This window comes from Cryptomeria japonica, chromosome 6 (genome assembly GCF_030272615.1).
Source record: "Cryptomeria japonica chromosome 6, Sugi_1.0, whole genome shotgun sequence".
Classification (NCBI taxonomy): Eukaryota; Viridiplantae; Streptophyta; class Pinopsida; order Cupressales; family Cupressaceae; genus Cryptomeria; species Cryptomeria japonica.
In genome coordinates, this window is record NC_081410.1 from 30389754 (window position 1) to 30402408 (window position 12655).

The 12655-nt window shown below is 40.3% G+C and overlaps 1 protein-coding gene and 1 long non-coding RNA gene across 3 annotated transcripts in view; both read right to left on the bottom strand.

The window, feature by feature from the left end:
• The window catches only part of LOC131069990 (uncharacterized), a 216223-nt gene that overhangs the window by 52762 nt on the left and 150806 nt on the right, over positions 1–12655 (bottom strand). The window lies entirely within an intron of this gene.
• On the bottom strand, positions 3931–5308 carry LOC131069991 (uncharacterized). The gene is made up of 3 exons (XR_009112257.2): positions 5086–5308; positions 4441–4965; positions 3931–4326 (listed from the first exon to the last, which is right to left on the bottom strand). It is a non-coding gene; the product is annotated as an uncharacterized LOC131069991 (long non-coding RNA).

The following is a 12655-nucleotide window of genomic DNA, read 5'->3' on the forward strand; positions in this document are numbered from 1 at the left end:
CTACTATTGCAGGATTAAGAACAGGTAAGTAATGAATGAATATTTAATATATATGTTAATGAATTTAATTAATGCATATTTAATATATATGTTAATGAATATAAGTAATAAATATTTTAATATATATGTTAATGAATGAATATTTTAATATATATGTTGATGAATGTAATTAATGCATATTTAATATATAAGTTAATGAATATAAGTAATGAATATTTTAATATATATATTAATGAATGGTTTTTAGATGTTAAGGAATATGTGTTAACATATGTTAATGAATATGTGAAAATATATGTTAATGAATACATATTAATGAATAGTTAGGAATATGCGTTAATAAATAAATGTGAATATATGATAATGGATGTTTCCTGAATATACGTTATGGAATACATGTTAAGTTAGGAACATGTAAATGTAGATTATGGAATGGAAAATAGTAATAAATTGTAAAATGTAATATAAATGTGATTGTATGATCAAATAGAAGCTAATTTGTGTAATGTCCCCTTCTTAGCTAACGTCAACAAATTAGGATCAGTTTATTAACGAAGTCCTCGTAGACTGGTAAGGACGGACAAAGGACATTCAATTGGTTATTTTCTCCTAATTCGAAGGGCACTTTAGAGTAAACAATTGTTGATTCAGTCGACAATATTATTACCTCCAGGTCACTAGTTAAAAACTACATTAAATCCAAGTATAACACCCTCAAAGGCATACATGAATCTAATGAGAGAGTGTGTGCTTGAAGGAGAGAGAAAAAGAAATAATGAGGAAGGATATTTAAAAAGGTTATAAATGTGAGTTTTCCAATAAATGGGAAAAAGGATTAAAAAGGGCAAATATACAAGATACTAAAAGTGGAGCCTTTGGTAAGGGTCTTAAAGGCAAGTAAGTGAAAGATTAAAAGATTTTATTTGAACTCAATATTAAAACATAAAGTGGGCTCCCACTTGAAAACCCTAATTAGGGCGCAGCTTTTGGAGGCTATTAAAAGGGTTATTTGGAAATTATTTGCTATGTTATTTATGTTATTTTTGTTATTTCACCTTGCTTCCTTAGAGGAGCTTGTTGGACCAAGTTTGAGGCTTAAGCTTCTTTTGGAGACGAAAATCTCCATTAGCAAACACACTTGCAGTTGCGAAAGATCAACCAAGAGTGTGCAAGGGAAAACTCTTAGCAAGGGTTTCATTGGAGCTTCAAAGATTTTCAGTTTTGAAGAGTTGCTGGTTGAAATCTGAAGTGAGGTGTTTGTGTGCCAATTCGCCCCCTATTTTGGCTCATTGGTAGCTAAAGAGAGGGTTTCTTATGTATCTTCATCTTGAACACATCAAGACTTGTTGAAGTAGTCACCACTGAGAAGGGACCTCAAAAAGATCAATCTGCACCGGTCAGCAAGAGTAAACACAACGAAAACACAAAGATATGATGGAGGCAATGCAAAACATATTCTTTTATTGCATGAAAATTAATTACAACCAACCGGTAACAACCAAGATACAACATACAGGCTCACAGGCCTGGTAGAACATACAGAATAGGTCACAACTGGGACCTTGAATCATGAGATCTATCTTCTATGCACAGTCTAGCTACTTAATTCTCTAATTAATTACATTCTAATGTGCAATTACAATTATATAAATCCATTAAAGGATCCAGTCGGCCCAAAAGGGATCAAAACCCAAAGAACAAAATCTAACATGTAAAATAACAAGGTCAGCCTCTACCAAGAGATTCCTCCGGAAAATCCAAAGGATGAAACGTAGATCATGGGAAAAGGTCGGCCACACGCCAAGGAACATCGGAATCAACAACCAAGGCTCTGCAAGCTTCGAAAGGGGTTCTGATAGATCACCAAAATAGGTCCAGGCAACCCGTAACAAAGGACTGCCAAACAGTAACAAGAAACTGTCATGGAAAACGATAGCAATATCTTTTCGGAAAATGATCCAAATGCGATGCGGTCTGGAAGCAAGAAAGATGATCAAGTCTTCAAGTAGAATCCAACTCCTCAGGATCCGGTTAGCCAAAACCGGGACAAACAGAAAGGAAAACTGAAACTGCAAACAGAAAGAAAAACAGAAAGGAAAATATTTTTGGTTGATGCAAGATTGCTATGAACCGGGGATGCTCCTGCATCACTTGTCTACCCCAGCAATATTATCTACGTTTGCAGCAGATTTAAGGGAGTTAGAATATATTTACTGAGTTTTCCAAGTCAGCTCCTTGCTTGCTAAGTTGACCCCCTTATTGGGCATATTTGGAGCAAGGCAAAGCTATTACCCTTGCTGTTTGATATTGGTTGTTTAAATTTTTTACCATTGATAAAGATAGAGGAAGTTTTGTTGAGAATTTTCAAGCTTTTTGAGATTTTGAATAAGATTTCTGAGTGAGGTGCTTGCTAGTTTGGCTGATCCCTTTCTTGGCCACATTTGGAGGCAGAGTAGCTGTTTTGATGCTAACTAATCATTAGGACACAAAGTTCTTCCATTTGCAGCAATTTGCACAAGTATTTCACCTTACTACAAAGGGTTTAAGGATTACAACAGCAAATTAGAAATAAAATCAAACTGAACTAATTCTTGGAAGTGAAGGGTTTCAAGGGTCAAGCGCCTAGTTACTTGAAGGCACACTCCTACACTTTGGGGTGCCTTAAACAGACTTTACACTTGGAAAAAGAGCTGGAATGTTAAGGACAGATTTGTAGCTGCTGCAACTCATTTTCTGCGTGACCTATGTGGCTGACACCTTCCGAATCAGACCTGCAAATAGCTCTTTCAGTCCATTCTCTTTATCTTATTTGCCTTGTAAAGGATTATGTTTCATATCCTATCTTAGAGCTATCAAACGGGTATGTTCCCTTCCAATTGTACTTTCAAACTTTAAGTAGTTAAGATTAAAATCACCAGTAGTTGCAGTCTGATTTCTACATCAGACCTGAAACTTTTGTAATCAGATCTATGATAGTAATGTAATAGTTTATCTAAGGTTGAGTTATCATATCTCTTCATTGTGAAGTAGAAGTACTTATTACTATTGTTCTTTATTCATTGAAAATCTCTTATAAACACACAAAATCAGTGTATAAGTACTAGACCAAGGTTTAGAGGCAGTTCATAGTGTCACACACTAGGGTGGGACACTACAATTTGATCACACACAAGTATACATCGATCACATAAATGTAAAGGCAAATTGTAGCTGAAGGAAATAGAAAACTTAGATATATAAATATTGTCAAATGTATACAAAACTCATGGAATATGAAATCCATCACATCAAATAATTCTAACAAATATCGAAACAATAACTACAAGTGTAAGGCTCAAAGGAGCCTACATCCCTCCTACGAAGGTGTCTAAGGTAGGTCCTAGATGATTCAACAATCATAGTCTCTACTCATGAGTCCATGCCACCCCCACCAACATTAGTTGTGCTTGTGTCTGCTCGTGCTCTATCCTTCTCCTCTCCCATGGCTACAACCTTGGCATCTCTATCTACCTGGCCAACCCAATCACAGTCCTCGTCGCTAAAGACAGGATCTGTAGCCTCAATGATCCACTTAAATTCTAAATCGACCTCCTCTAGTGTCATCAAGGTGGAGTCATGCTCCAAAACATCTTTGTCTAAGACGAAGGTTGTAATGAACAAAGACTAGATCATTCAACCTCTCCACAGACGGTCTATTGCACCTCTTGGAGTGTATGTCCTCAAACATACTCTAATTGCGCTCACAACCAAAAGCACTACATGGTTGGCTCAAAATGTGAATGGCTGTCCTCTAAAGATTTAGTGTTTTAGGACCAAACATTTGCCACCATTTACCTAACATGAGAAAAAGAAAATAAATCAGTCTCATTTCCAATGTTAAGACTAAGTTATAAAACTAAATTATGCCCTTAAAATATATTTTTCCCTGGCTGCAATTTTGTCCAACTATCTTTGCAAATTTGAGGAGAGAAGGCCTCCTCTTTTGTGTTAGAAGATGTTTCCATTTCGTGCATTATAGTGTTGCTATCACCTGGCGACATCCTCTCTATCACTAAGCAGAGCCCATTAAGAACCTCCTCATCCGCCTTGAAATCAAGACGAATATGGAATGTCGGAATGAGGTAATAAGCGATTGCATAGAAGGGCTTGTGAAGTTGGAGGTGCCACCTCCTATTAGTGATCTCCCAAATGGACGAGAATTACTCTCATCTCCTACATAGACGGATCTAATGGCCTCTTGGCCCTATCCATGCCCTCATATGTGTAGCTCATTGAGGACTTCTCCCCATCAGCAACTCGTAGAAGACCACACAAGGGCTCAATCGACTGCAAAATATTGTGAAACATTAACAGTTAACTTATGTGTGAATGAAAATAAGTAAATAAAAGAAAAATATGAATAAAAATTAAAACATGATGTAGAATTTATAAAAATTTTACCTTCACAATCTCTGCACAAGAGGCCCAAAAGCCTAGCTCATCAAATATGCAATCTATCACATAAATCCCTGCAACAGTCGTAGCAAAGGATGAGGAAGTCCACTCACCAACAAACATACGCCTCAAACCTGCCTTTCATCAAATCAAGGATTGTAATGTGATTCTAGAATGAGCCAGCTCCTTCTGCCTCATGTATTGCATCATTAGGCAAAGGACCCATACGTGATTGTACATAAATTTCCAATTATTTTTTGCCTTATTTACACGTCCTAATCCATGGAAGCTTGCATATATCCTCCAATATGTGGACAAGGCAATGGGTGGCACATAGAGACAAAAATATAGTTGGGTGCCTCTCCATCAAAAGTCTACCAGCAACAACATAGTTTGTTGTGTTATCGGTCACCTCTTGAACTACATTTTCCTCACCCACCTCAAGTATGACTTCTTCTATAACCTCACATAGGAATGTGGCATTTTTTTATTGTGCGGAAGCACCATTGGACTTGAAGAACATGGTGCCACCTGAAATTCGAAAATAAAGAAAAATCAATGATCATTCAATAAATCATAAATTAAAAATATTAATAACTAAATCAAATTCAAATTATTCAATGCATTGAAGGAAGAAGAATGATCAATCACCTGCACAAGAAACAAGGAAATTCAAGGGCATCATATTCCTCCTATTGGTCCAACCCTCGGTCATGATGGTGCAACCCTTCTTGCTCCATATCTTACAATGGTCCTCTAGTGTGGCTTTTACATCAGCCACCGATTCAGTCAAAATTGAGCTACTTAAGTCAATTTTAGAAAGGGCTTTGAACCCTGCCTCACAAATAGTTATGGTACCAACCATGTTCTACCAATAGACTTGCCACAAATAAATTAAATAAGATCTGTATATCCAATAAAAATTCATTAGACAAAGCAAACTATCAATTTTAAAACAATCAAATAAAAAAGAACTGCATGGCTACAAAGAATGGAATGGTGCAATAGTACCAAAATTGGCCAATTGCATGTCTAGCTGCATCATGTACCTCATTGTCCCAACACATGCTCTCAAGCGACGGTTGAGAACTAGTAGTAGTGTGTGGCTCAAAATATGAATCCATCCTAGGTTTACGAACTCTAGGGTCAATGCTAATACTCCAACTACCACTAGCAAAAGCACTAACAAAAGCAATAGCACTAACACTAGAACAATCTAGAGGCATGGAAGATGCTTATCCAACACAACCAATGCTTGCCAACTCATCCCTTTACCTCTTCTTCATCTCCTTTTACGCTTCAAATGTTTCTAGTTGCACTTGGCACTCACAAGTAGCTTCAGCAATTGCTCTCTTGCATGGTTCAACATCATGGCCACGTATGTGGGCAAGATGGTATTACAATCTATTTATGCCTCCATGAAAAATTGTTTTGCGATATTTACATTCACCATCTCCTGTTTTTTTTTACCATGAAAACTTCCAATATGTTTCCAAGCTAGATCCTTTATACTTGGGATTGTTCTAGGACTAGAGATTGTCAAAAATATGGTTTTCAAAAGCTCGAGACTGCTGCAATAAGACAATTACAAAAAAATGAACATTTGTGCATTTTGTCATATATAAATCTATACAAAAAAAATTGTATGTTTTCTTCCAAAAAATAATGTAGGGTTTCTTTCGAAAAAATGTGGGGTTTGTTTCAAAAGAAAAGGTAAGGTTTCCTCTTTCTTTGAAAGGAAATGAACAGAAATGTTTTGGAAAAAAAAAAAAATTGAATCTTAACTCTTAGAACAAACTTCAAATGAAATGCAAACTCTTTCCAATCCTTTGTATGGAGCTCTTGATGCACCAAATGTAAGTGTTACGCTGCTCCAAAGCGATATGTTGAAGAATTTTTGGTCTTCCTCCTTGCTAGTTGCCCTACAATGCACTTTTGTTTTTCCTCACAACTCACTCTTCTCCTCCTATTTTGCAAATACAATGAAATGAGCTCACTTTTAGGGTTGGGGGGAAATATAAATTTTAAAAAAACATAAAACAGTTTATTTTGTGTTTTTTTATCAACATTTTCCCAATTGTCTTTCGGCTGAGTGCACGCATCAGGACTCGTCAGGCCTGAGCTGAGTCCCTGAGTCCCAAGACTTGCCAGAACTCACCTAGGACATGAATGAGCACGAGTCTAAGCCCCTGGGACTCTCCCAAGGTCTCCCGAGTCGGGACTCGCTGAGTCCTGGCGAGCTCTAGTTTATCTTGGAACTCTACTCTTAACCTTGGGGTAAACTCCATGGTTAAGCATGTTTGAGTTGGAGTACTGCAAGGAAGCCCCAATGCTTCACCTCTGTGAGAATCACATAGACGCAATGAGTGCTAAGTGTACCATTCATTATCATTGGAGATGGGTTCTTGTGAACCACTAAACATGAAAATGGGTCAATGAGTTTGACTCGAAATCTACATAGCTGAACCCTAATATCAATATTATAACTTGACTTTCTATGGAAAATAGCTACTACTTATCAATAGTGATCTACAATTGTTAAGACATTTGGTATAATTATGTTTGAAAATCCTGTAAAATAGGGAACATGACTGTTGTTCTAGTTATTAGTGGTTCTTCCTTTGCTTTTAAGCATGGTGAAAACTGATGTCATTATTTATGATTTGTAATCATACTCATTACCAGACAAAATTGTCAAATGATTATGGTATCCTTTGACTTGCTATCATTATTATTGCATCACAAATGTAAGGGCTGTCATTAACTTGGTGTCATTCTACTTATCAATGGATTGTATTATTAAGGTAATTGTTTCAGAATTTTCATTGTTATATATAAGCTGTTATTAATGTCGCACCAATTGAGATTGTTGTCATCATTATTGTCTTTTGCTATAACCATCCTTCTGCGATTAGTAATCTTCTTATTATCACAAATCGTTGGCATCTTGTCATTATTGTGATATATATCATTCTTGATTGCTATGGTGTTTAGCAGCATCATTATTCATACTATGATCAATTAATATGGGCATCAATACTGCTGTCAAAATTATAGGAAATATTGTCGATCAAAATGATTAATTGAAACATTCTTAAGACATGACATTGCTTATCAATGAGGCTTTGCTCAAAAGGCAAGGCCATAGAGTTTTCAAGATGGACATCCAAGTTCAAATCCCCATATTGACATCTAAAGGTGGAATTCGAAGTGGTGACTCTTGGACTTTGACTGTGGCTTCTAAGTGGATTTAAGTTGAAAGAGTGACTTCATAGTTAATTAAAAATTGAATATATATGACCTCCATCAGTGAGGGGCAGGCCCAAAGAATCCTGCTTCACAAATAACGAAATAAAGACAAGAAATCGCTCTCCTAAAATGATAGGTATAATTTTTATCATTACTGTAAAATTAAGAGGTATTTGAAGAGGTTAGGGAGACTGTAGTTACCATTTTGTGTTTAGAATAGTCTCTTGGAATTGATAGTTATGGAAATTGGTAGTTGAGACCTAATATATATATATACACTTCTCAAACAATAGCACACAATGCTAGACCATGACCTTTTCACCTTTAATCTCTTTTTCAGCTAATAATAATAACCGACTCTAATAGCATATAAATAATATTTGAATCTGAATCATGATATATTTAGTGTCAACTGTTATGTAACTGTTGTCTCTTAAAATTGCATTGTTAGGGGTCAATGACACATGTTAGTTTATAGTTAGTTTGGGTGTTTATTTTTTGTTATGTATGAATTGCCAAGAGGTTCCCGTGGGCTAGTTGGTAGTTAGTGACGGTTGGCAACTTGGCCAACTGTCAAGTCTATATAATGTATGGATGGAACCTCAGCAAACGAGTATTGTACTGGCATATTTGAGAATCCAATAAAGATATCATTATTCTGCCATAACTATTATGTAATTGTTATTTATGCTTTAATATATGTTAATGTTCTTGTTATATGGATTGTTGGTACGTGTGGAATATCTCTGTTTATCTGTGAGTTTACCAACCTTGCCGTAAAGACTAAACATTTTGGCACCATTGCCTGTACGAACCTGGAGATAACTATGGCTGAAGACGGAAGGAATTAATGGGCCGGCCATTCAACCAGCAATTAATTGTCATAGACAGTGACACACACAAAGAAAGTACCGTGGAAGAGGCATGAGAGGATCAGTTGATAGCGGACTTGGTAGAGTTCTGGGACGTGTTGGTCACGCAATACGTGCAGAGGGAGGCTCAGCAGAGAGCTGTCTATGACTGCACGGTACATGGTGAACTCACCGTCAACACTCTCGTCTTTGATCTGCTCGAAAGTATTCCAAGGTTGCTCGCCAGAAATCTGATTGCACTCCAAGACCGAAGAGAGGAAACTACACGGGAACTCCGCCGGCAACAAGTACTCGAAAGGTACGAAGAGCAGAACCATAGGGAGGAAGAGGAAAGGGATACAAGCTGACGCCTTACCCTCAGCACTTAATGCCCCAACGACCAAACAAAGACAGACGTACCACTACCACCGAGAGAGTAGATGAGGGAACCGTACAGAGATCCCTCTGCATAAAAGAACAGGCCAAGCGGAGACGACGGCTAAGGGAAGTTCCTAACTCAAGCATCCCTGAGGAACGTAGCGGAAGTTGGAGTCGTAGTCGGGAGAGACAAACACCGTGTACGTGGAAGGAGTTGGAGGAGGTCGCCAGAAACCTGCCACTTCCAGACGTAGCGGAGGAGGATCTCGCCGACCAGACCTCACCCTCGACATCGAGTGAAGAAGGCTCCAAAGCCGAGTCGCAGAGCAGCCTGTCAAAGTATCTGAACAAGGGGAGGAGGCGGTACAGGATATGCACGAAGAGATTGCCAATATTTTTAAAACGACAGTATCCCGCATGAGGAATTTGTCCTTGACAGAGGAAACCAAAATAGGAGGGTCAAACCCAAAAATCCTGAGGAGGGACTTTAGGCACGAGGGTGACCAAAGCCCTGAGGACAAGGGTCCCACCAAGTCAAACGCGTATGATACCTTCCAAACACATAATACCTTTTGGGCATATAATAAATTCCAAGTGCTACATAAAACCCTCCAGATGAAAACAATGGCACACACTCCAGAGAAACAAAAGCTTCTGAAATTCATGGGCAACGGGTCGAAGGATCCCGTACGACATTGTAACGTGACCATTTGGGAGGCAAATGGCCAAGACAACCAAGATTACTGGTGTTTTCCTCGATGGGTGTCAAGTTAAGACATTGTATAAATGACAGAAGTACAATACACAGAATATATGGAACTCACAAGTGTTTTATTGATTCATAATAAGTCAGCACATACAATGATAGCAATATGTTCGACCACAATAGCATGTCCAAAGACTGGAAACAAATACAATATAAAGGAGTCGATAAGTTACACGGTGCCAACTGCCGACAACCGATGGGTTAACTGTCGATGCTAACACAATTTACCTTAATGCTTAATTACCCGACAACATCATCCCCCCCAAAAAGAAATGTCGTCTCTGGACGAGAGACAACCAAAATGGGAATGATGTACAAGCAAAACTGAAACCCAAAACAACAAATCACTGGGGAAGGTCGTCTCCAGACTACTTACAACAAAATGGGGAATATACTGCTTAGTACAGAACCCAAAATCAGAAACTAAGGGGGTGCAGAGGGCGTCCCTAATGAAGAAGGCGTCGGGGGTGGTGTAGCAACGGACGCCAATCACCCACGCAGCTCATACACTTTCTCCGTCCTCTTCAGATCCCGTTTCGCCACCAACTGCTGCTCCATTGCAGTCTTTACCATATAGGCTGCCACCAACACCTCCTTATTCTTCTTGTCCACGCTCTCCAATGCACTAACCAATCAAGTCTCCAACTGCTCTCTGGATGCCCTTTCCTCTTCCAGCTGCATAACCAAGGCAGACTTATTTGCTACCAGAATGTTCATCGATGTTTGAGTTTGTGCCATGGTAGCCTCAACCTCCCGAAACTTGGCAGTCAGCTCCTCCCGAGCCGTCACTGCTGCTACATGCAAGGCCTCAGTTGTGGATGCCATGTGTTGTGTCCTACGGAGCTCAAGATAGCCTTCGCGAAAGGCCTGCTCCACCTCTCTCAACAAGGACTGCATCTGGGTCTTGCCAACCCCCTCAGTGAGGCGCCAAGCCTCCAGAATCCCCAGGTGCTCCGTCTCAGGCCACCGGACAGACTCAAAACACCTCCCAAACTCCTCTCTACATCCAGTGTGAGCAAAGGTCAACAACCTCTCCATCTGCTCGACCATGGCGGCATCCTCCTGGAGTCTAGCAGATGACACAAGCCGTTGTGCTCCTAGAGTCATCTCGGCAATGAACTACTCAAACTCTCCCGTACCTTGTTGTACTCCCACAGGCACCCCCTCCTCTCTATAAGGACTGGTTACTACATCCGTCGAGGGTGACGCAACCCTCTAAAGCGCCCTATTGCTCGAAGAACTCCCTTCCTCGAGATCAATGATATCTAAGGAATGCATCTCCCTACCTGGAGATAGAGTGGCCTCCCCTACAGGTGCCACGGGTGTGAGCTGGTAATGGCTCAACCAGGCGTTGAGGTTATCATGGAGAGCGCTTGCCTCCATCATTACCTCCTACATATAACCTGGCACACCCGACACATCCTGCTCCATGGAAGCCCCTGCACTCACCAAGATACTCGACCCATCCTGCTAAACGAAGGCCACTCCAGAGTCAATCCCTGTTGTGGTCTCGACCCTCGGCGATGTCATAGCTATCGTCACCCGAGGCTGCCCAAAGGTAGGTACCGGCATCGTGGTGACTACGCTGACTGTCCCGAATGACCGTGGCACCGCCAACTAACAAGTCTTCGGTAAGTGTGTTGGTGTAAAGTGGACCCGAGCCTGGTGCGATGCTAGAATAGACCCTTCCGTGCCTATCGATTCCACTACCTCTTCAGGCAACTGGTCACTCCCTCGTCCTGCCAACCGAAAACTCGCTCCGTTCACCTGGGAGGTGTCTACGGATTCCTCCCTGCCACTATCAACATCCTCCTCTGCGTCAACTCTTCTGTGTCAGACTTCGTTTCTAACATGGCGGGCTTCTTCCTTTTAGTGCCCAGACGTGCCTCCGCGCCATGTGCCAAGACATCCAAGTGCGACGAGTAGAATATAGGCGGCTAGTCTGGTGCAACACGACCATGTGGCTCCAATGGCTAAGCCTCGAGTGATCTACATGCGGACTGCATCGAGAAATAACCCAATGGTGTGATGTGGCATGTAAAATTTCTTGTACTATAGAGTCATGAACTCGTCCATCTTATCCGCCAGCAGTGATGCCCAATCATACACCACCCCATTGTGCAGCCTATTCATCAACACTATTTGTGCAATAGCTATGTCAAAGGTGCGGCTGGCACCTGTAAGGCGATTCTTTACTACGGACAACAAGCATCACCATACTCCCTTAGCCAAAAATGTTTTCTTGACCCCCCTACTCTTACCTGCACTTTTGAGGCTATCTTTTTCTCCCTGCGTGAGGTTATCCCACAACATCAACCGTAGCAAGGTGGCACGGTTTTCTGGAGTGATTTTTTGTGAAGTATCGATTTTTTACCCTTTCAACCCCGATATGCAAAACACCCTATTGAACTCGCTTGTCATGAAAGAAATAGTTAACCGCTGGTGCTGATAGTCAAATACAGACTGGTGGCGGTGTCTATCATAGCTGCCAATCATGGCATGCAAAACCACCTCAAAATCTTTTATGCAGAAAACTGGCATTTGGACAGCCCAATGTACCTATGCCTAGCAAAGATTTTTCTTTATCGGGTCATCATGAGGTGTCTTCACCCACCAATTCCTACAGTCTATTCCATTAAGACCCTCGAACACAATATTGTCCATTGTTACCTCTTCCTTGTCCTTTGTCGACTGGGTTTTTGGACGATGCATCCTGCTTTTCTGATTGCTGCTCATCCCGAGGTTGCTTGCAATACGCACACCAGATGGCAAAACTCGCTTGCCTATGTCTGCACTTGATTCTGAAGTTCTTTGCCCTCCCTGTAACTTGTCTTCGAACAGTTGTAACTGTTTTCTCCAATCCACCTTGTTCCTGTTTGTGTCCATTGATTCCCAATTAATTCCCTTAATCTTCTTTTATAGTTTTTTTACCTTCTTGCACGTGTTGCGCCCTTCCTTCCAAATGTCAACATACGAT